This window comes from Egretta garzetta, unplaced genomic scaffold, assembly GCF_000687185.1.
Source record: "Egretta garzetta isolate BGI_Z169 unplaced genomic scaffold, ASM68718v1 scaffold11, whole genome shotgun sequence".
NCBI lineage: Eukaryota > Metazoa > Chordata > Aves > Pelecaniformes > Ardeidae > Egretta > Egretta garzetta.
Window position 1 is genome coordinate 2,751,122 of NW_009258621.1, and position 5,357 is coordinate 2,756,478.

Sequence of the window (5,357 nt, forward strand, 5' to 3'; positions counted from 1 at the left end):
CAGCGGTTTGGCTTCTGCTGGGGGCTCGCTTGTGTCCCACTGTGTGGCTTGGGTGTCGTAGAAATAGGGAGGAGACGGTAATTCTCACTTTGTATGTTTGAGTTGCCTGAAATACATACAGGACTTAGTTCTGTCTCCTTAGTCTTCCCCTTCCCCCCCCCCCTCAACGCCCCACAAACCGAGCGATGCCGCTTGCAGGGGGGGGTGGAGATGCTGCGTTGGCTCCAGCTGCGGCGCAGCCCCGCGGAGGAGCAGGGGGCTGGAGGGAGCTGGAGGCACCGACTCCATATCGCGACAGGCGCGCGGCCCTGAGTGCACTCGGGGACCTTGCTGGAATAAAACTCGGCTGGTGTCTTCGTTGTCAGCGTCTTGACCAGAGGATGAAGTTGTGTGACCTCTCTGGGTGCTGCCACCGAGGCTGTGCTGAAGGAGCTCCGCAGGGATTTCTTGGCCCAGAAGTAAGGTTTTTATTCTTTTTTTATCCAGAAGGGACAACAAGCAAGGAGCGTGCTGCCTCAACAGCTCCAACCGCCACAGGTTTTCTGCTTGAGGAGCCTTCCCGTGTCCTCTGGGGATGGAAGGCGCCAGCATTGCCAGCAACTATCTCAGTGTCAGGATGTGCCAGTCCAGTAAGTAATGGAGCAGACGCAGGGATGTGTAATGGTCCCGTTGGACTAGAAAAAGGGCTGCCTGGCCAGCGGCTGTAGTGCCCAGGAAGGAAGACAGAGGCTTAGGGACACGTCAAGCTCATTTTTTACCATCTCTATTAACCATAGGCTCTGCCCGCTCAATGCTGTCGGCTCGAAAACCTGACACGTTGAGCAAAGCCAAACTCTTCTGGTGAACGAGATCGTTTGGCCCCTGACGATGCTGTGTATGGATTTAGTTTAAACCGATGAGAAAGCGATGCAGTTCTTGCACGGGAGCATTGGTTCCTGTAAAATCAGTGGAAGTTTTGATGCCGGTTTCACTAGCGTTGTAATTCCACCTTCCTCCCCTGTCGTCGTTCTTTGGCTTCTCATTGTTGGGGTTAAAAGGAGCTGGTATTTACGGGAGGAAATATCCCAGGCACTCAGAAGATTTCTTCCAAATACAGGTTCGTGTTACCTTATCAGAACGAGCCGGACGGCAGGATTATGGCCGGCGGGGTGACAGAAAGCAGGAGCGACGGTGTGCCCGCAGCCGCCGCGGCTGCTGCGCATCTCTTGCGCCGTTCCCTTCGACGGGGTGGTCTTACTGCACCGCCGCGGGGCAAAACGAGCGGTGTGAGGTACAGCTTTCCTCTCCGGGCTGCGAGTCAGCGCAAAAGCAGCCTTTAGTCCCCGTAAGTAAAGGCTGTCAGCGGCAGGGGTGCGCACGCGCTACCTTTTAGCACAGGTGTAAATTCTGTCCCTTCTATTCCATTTGGCTCCTTGAGTTTTCTTTTTATGGCTGTGGCTGTTCCTCCCCCCTCCCGTTAATGAGCTGTACGGTGTATAAGCTCATATATAGTATACATAGTATCCTATATATATATATATAGTATATATAAGCTCATACTGCACTGATTGTAACTTTTTTTTGAGGGAAGTAGATGGAGGCAGCAAGTGCCTCATCCTCGCGCGCGTGTGCCTCGCCGCTCGACAACTGAAATGGTGTTGGGCAACTTCCTGCGCCCAGACGCCGCTGTCAGCGGCACTCGGTGACTCACGTCAGCACGCGGCTTCGTCTCTCGACAAGTGCACGCTTGCAGGCTGCAAACCTCATCCACATCCCAAGCGCAGCAACCGAAAGGGTCGGCTTGGGTGCCTGTGGTGAGTCTCTTCCCAGATCCAGCAGCTTCCTTGGCTCCCAGAGAAGACACCCACAAGTAAAACAAGAAAACCCGGAGATGCTGCTTCACTTCTTTTTTTCTGGCAGGGGCTTTCTGCGTGATAGGTGTTTATTCGTTCCCTGTCATACTTCATGTGCCCTCTGACTTCGCGCACGCTGTGTGATGATGAAGTCTCCATCCCGTCCTCACCATGCAGGGTTAGAAGCGCACAGCGATGCTCCGGGGTACTTGCAAAATGCAGTTTTAAGTCAGCAAGTGGGAGACAGCTCGCCCATTCTCTGGTAATAAATTACGTCGTACGGAAGAAGTGCTGTCTGATGCCAGCCAGCGTCTTTACGACCCCTGGCGCTCTGCCTCCTCCCTGTAAAACATTACGGCCGTGGAAGCAGGAGGGTTGGGTCGTACTTGCTTTTGGAGAGCGCTTGATGGGTGCTCCTTGGTGCTGAGTGCCCAGGGGTTTGCGTGGACGGCAGCCGGGAAAATTGGCTGCTGTGTCTGGGGTAGAAATACCTGTGTTACTGAACGGCTACTCGGGTACCAGGACCATTATAAGAAAAGCCCAGAGTTTGTGCAGATAAGGAGATTATACCAAAAGTCAGTGATGTGGATTGTGAAATTTCTTTTTTTTTTTTTTTTTTTCCCCCCTTGTTTGTCCAAATTTTTTTCTGTTATGTTCAAACTAGACTTAGAGCTCCCTACTTTCTCCTCAAAGGTGGTTAGGGACTCCATTGGCGGCTGCTGCAGCTGCAGAAATCACGCACACACACCCCTCCCCGCTCTTCTGCACCCTCTGTAAGGATTAGATGATAAATTGCGAATGTTTTCATCCAGTTCCTGCTGGCTGAAAGTGCGTCCAAATTTTTTTCTGTTATGTTCAAACTAGACTTAGAGCTCCCTACTTTCTCCTCAAAGGTGGTTAGGGACTCCATTGGCGGCTGCTGCAGCTGCAGAAATCACGCACACACACCCCTCCCCGCTCTTCTGCACCCTCTGTAAGGATTAGATGATAAATTGCGAATGTTTTCATCCAGTTCCTGCTGGCTGAAAATCCCAATATGGTTTGCTCGGGTCAGCGGTACCCATGTACGTCGGCTGCCTTGCAGGCTGGCAGTTGTGGTCGAAGGTGGCTGACGCCGCTTCTCTGATCTTGCTAACGGGATGGGCTTGAAACGCAGGGCTGGGCTGAGATCAGGTCTGCAGCCTCCAGCTGCGGCGCTCGCGGCCGTGCGCGGGCGTTCCCCTTCGGCCGGCGACAAACCTGGTCTCTGCGTTACAGCCACAGACTGCGCGCCTCCGTGTGCCTTTGAACGGCAGCGTTGGGTTACCTTCGACTTTATCGGCGTGACCGTGTTTTTTCATCTGTTAATTGATGTACAGGTGGTATGCGGGTGGCACTGCTTGATCCTCGTGTTATTTTGCTTATGCGTCGGGGGTGTCCCACCAGCGTGCCTCGTACGAATTGCCATCGTGCTTTTATTGTGGACTTCATGGTGTGTGACTGGATGTATTCCCGAAGCCCACCTCCTGGAGCAGCTTATCCTGATGCCATGCTCAGGCTTTTTTTTCTTCTCTCAGATTATTTGCAGTGCATTCCTATCTTGCAGTTTGTAGCTACTTTCCCGGTTCATGTGCGGACCCCTGCTTGCTTCCTTTTTAACACTCACTGGATTGCATTGTGCTTGGATTTGGGGTGAGTGTATGGGTCGCCTAGAAGCTAATTACTGGATGCAGAGAGAGCTCAGCAGCTGGAAAACTTACAAAAAGTAGAGCTGAGTGAGTGGGAGCTGGGAAGCTTGCTGCCAAGCAGCAGCAATTGCTCGTCCCTTGCCCTCTGGTCTGTGAGGACCATCACCAGACCAGTTACCAGCCAGTTCGGTTTGGTTTAGGGATGTTGAGTAGTCAAAAGTATGAGCTGGTATGCTTTGGGGCTTTTGACCATGCCGTATGAGAAGCATTGGGTGGCATCTTGGACTTTGATGGTTCAGTTTTGCTAGCACGGGTGCCTTTCTTCCATGTTTGGGGAAACTTGTATCTCCTGTAGCCTTCCATCTGAAGGTGTCCCTACAGGCCCTGTGTGATTAAACTGGGCCATTTTTCTATGCGAGAAACTTGCTTGGCCCAGTTGTGGGGTCACCATATAGAAGAAAAGATAATTTTATGCCACAGCCATAATGAGCAGAGGGATTACGCTGATACAAAGTAGCTTTGAAACAGAAAGCCAAGTTCAACAGTTGTGGAGTAAAAATAAGAGCAAGTTGGCCAGGGAGGTCAGTGTGGTGAAGAGCATCGCTTTGCCGTGCCCGAGGCTCTGGAGGAAAACCTGTGCTTAGGGAGCAGGAGATGGGACCCAGCCGTTGGTGACAGCTTCACCATCACGAAGTTGTACCGATAACGTGGTGGCGGCTTTGTGGTACAGCGCCAATGGTGCTTTTAAATTAAATCTTGCGTAAGGGTCACTTGAGGCGAAGCTTCAGATTGTTGGTTTTTCAGCTGAAAATCGTGAGTTCTGGTACTTTAAGGCTGAAGAAGGCAGGAAAGCTGGATGGAAGAGATAGCATTATGTCTTCTAGTGTTGGTAAATTGGTACTGACACCAGCTGAAATGTCGCTATATTCACTTCTGTTCCAAGAGGATGGTAGAGAAACACATGGAAAGGTTACCCTGGAAAGGGAATTAGCATCAGAATTATTTTGTAAGGCATTTGCTCAAATGGCTCACTTGTGAACATGTCAATGGCTTACATTTTTTTGCATTTTAGTCCATTTAGCAAGCCGTGTACTGAATTTAAGGAACGTGACCTGAAGGCATCTTTTGAAAAGCTACTATTGACAGAAAAGCATTTTTCTTAAAAGTACTTGCCCCGCTTTCTGTGACACCAAGGGTTTTTCTTAATAGTTCAGATATCACTAGTGGGATTTTTTTTTGTTGTTGTTTGCTTTTTTTATCACTTCCCAATTTCTCTGTTGTACTCGGACTGTTTTCATGTGCGTGTTTTAAATCTGAGGCACAGGGAACCCCCGTCCAACAGTGACTGCAGCCTTTGGGAAGGCTTCACGATTGCAAAATCTCTGTAGGCAGCACTGGAATAAAGGGCCCAGAGGCGCTGGGGCTGTGCGCAGGGGCTGGATGGGGGTCTGGACCTGGATGAGTTTATCTATCATTTTCACTTCAGATATTTATTTCAATCACAAACCCACTTGTGTGTGTTTTATATGTGTACTTTATTAAAAAAATGAAAACTTTTTTCATAAAAGTTAGATCTCAGATGAATTCTCTCTCACTCCCTGCCCTTCCCTGGGCTATGATAAGGGTTTATTACCTTCCCTTTTTAAATTTTGCAGCATTTCTTAACCTTTCCTAATATTGGACCTTTTCATTGGTTTTCATTGCCATGGTGGTGTGGATTTTTGGGTTTTTTTTTTTGGGGGGGGGGGTTGGTGTTGTGTGGGTTTTTTTCTGAAAACTTACTTAAGTTTTGGTAACTTAAGTAGTTTAGTAGTTTGGTAGTAAGGTGGCTATGGGAAAGCTAAAAAAAGATTTGATG

General features: G+C 49.7%; 1 protein-coding gene across 1 annotated transcript in view; it reads left to right on the plus strand.

Moving 5' to 3' along the window:
- Positions 1-549: 549 nt before the first annotated feature.
- Positions 550-5,357, plus strand: part of FOXN2 (forkhead box N2) — a 31,972-nt gene continuing 27,164 nt past the window's right edge. Inside the window, 1 exon segment of the mRNA XM_035903650.1 lies at positions 550-629. The gene's annotated coding sequence lies outside the window, so the exon portion shown is untranslated.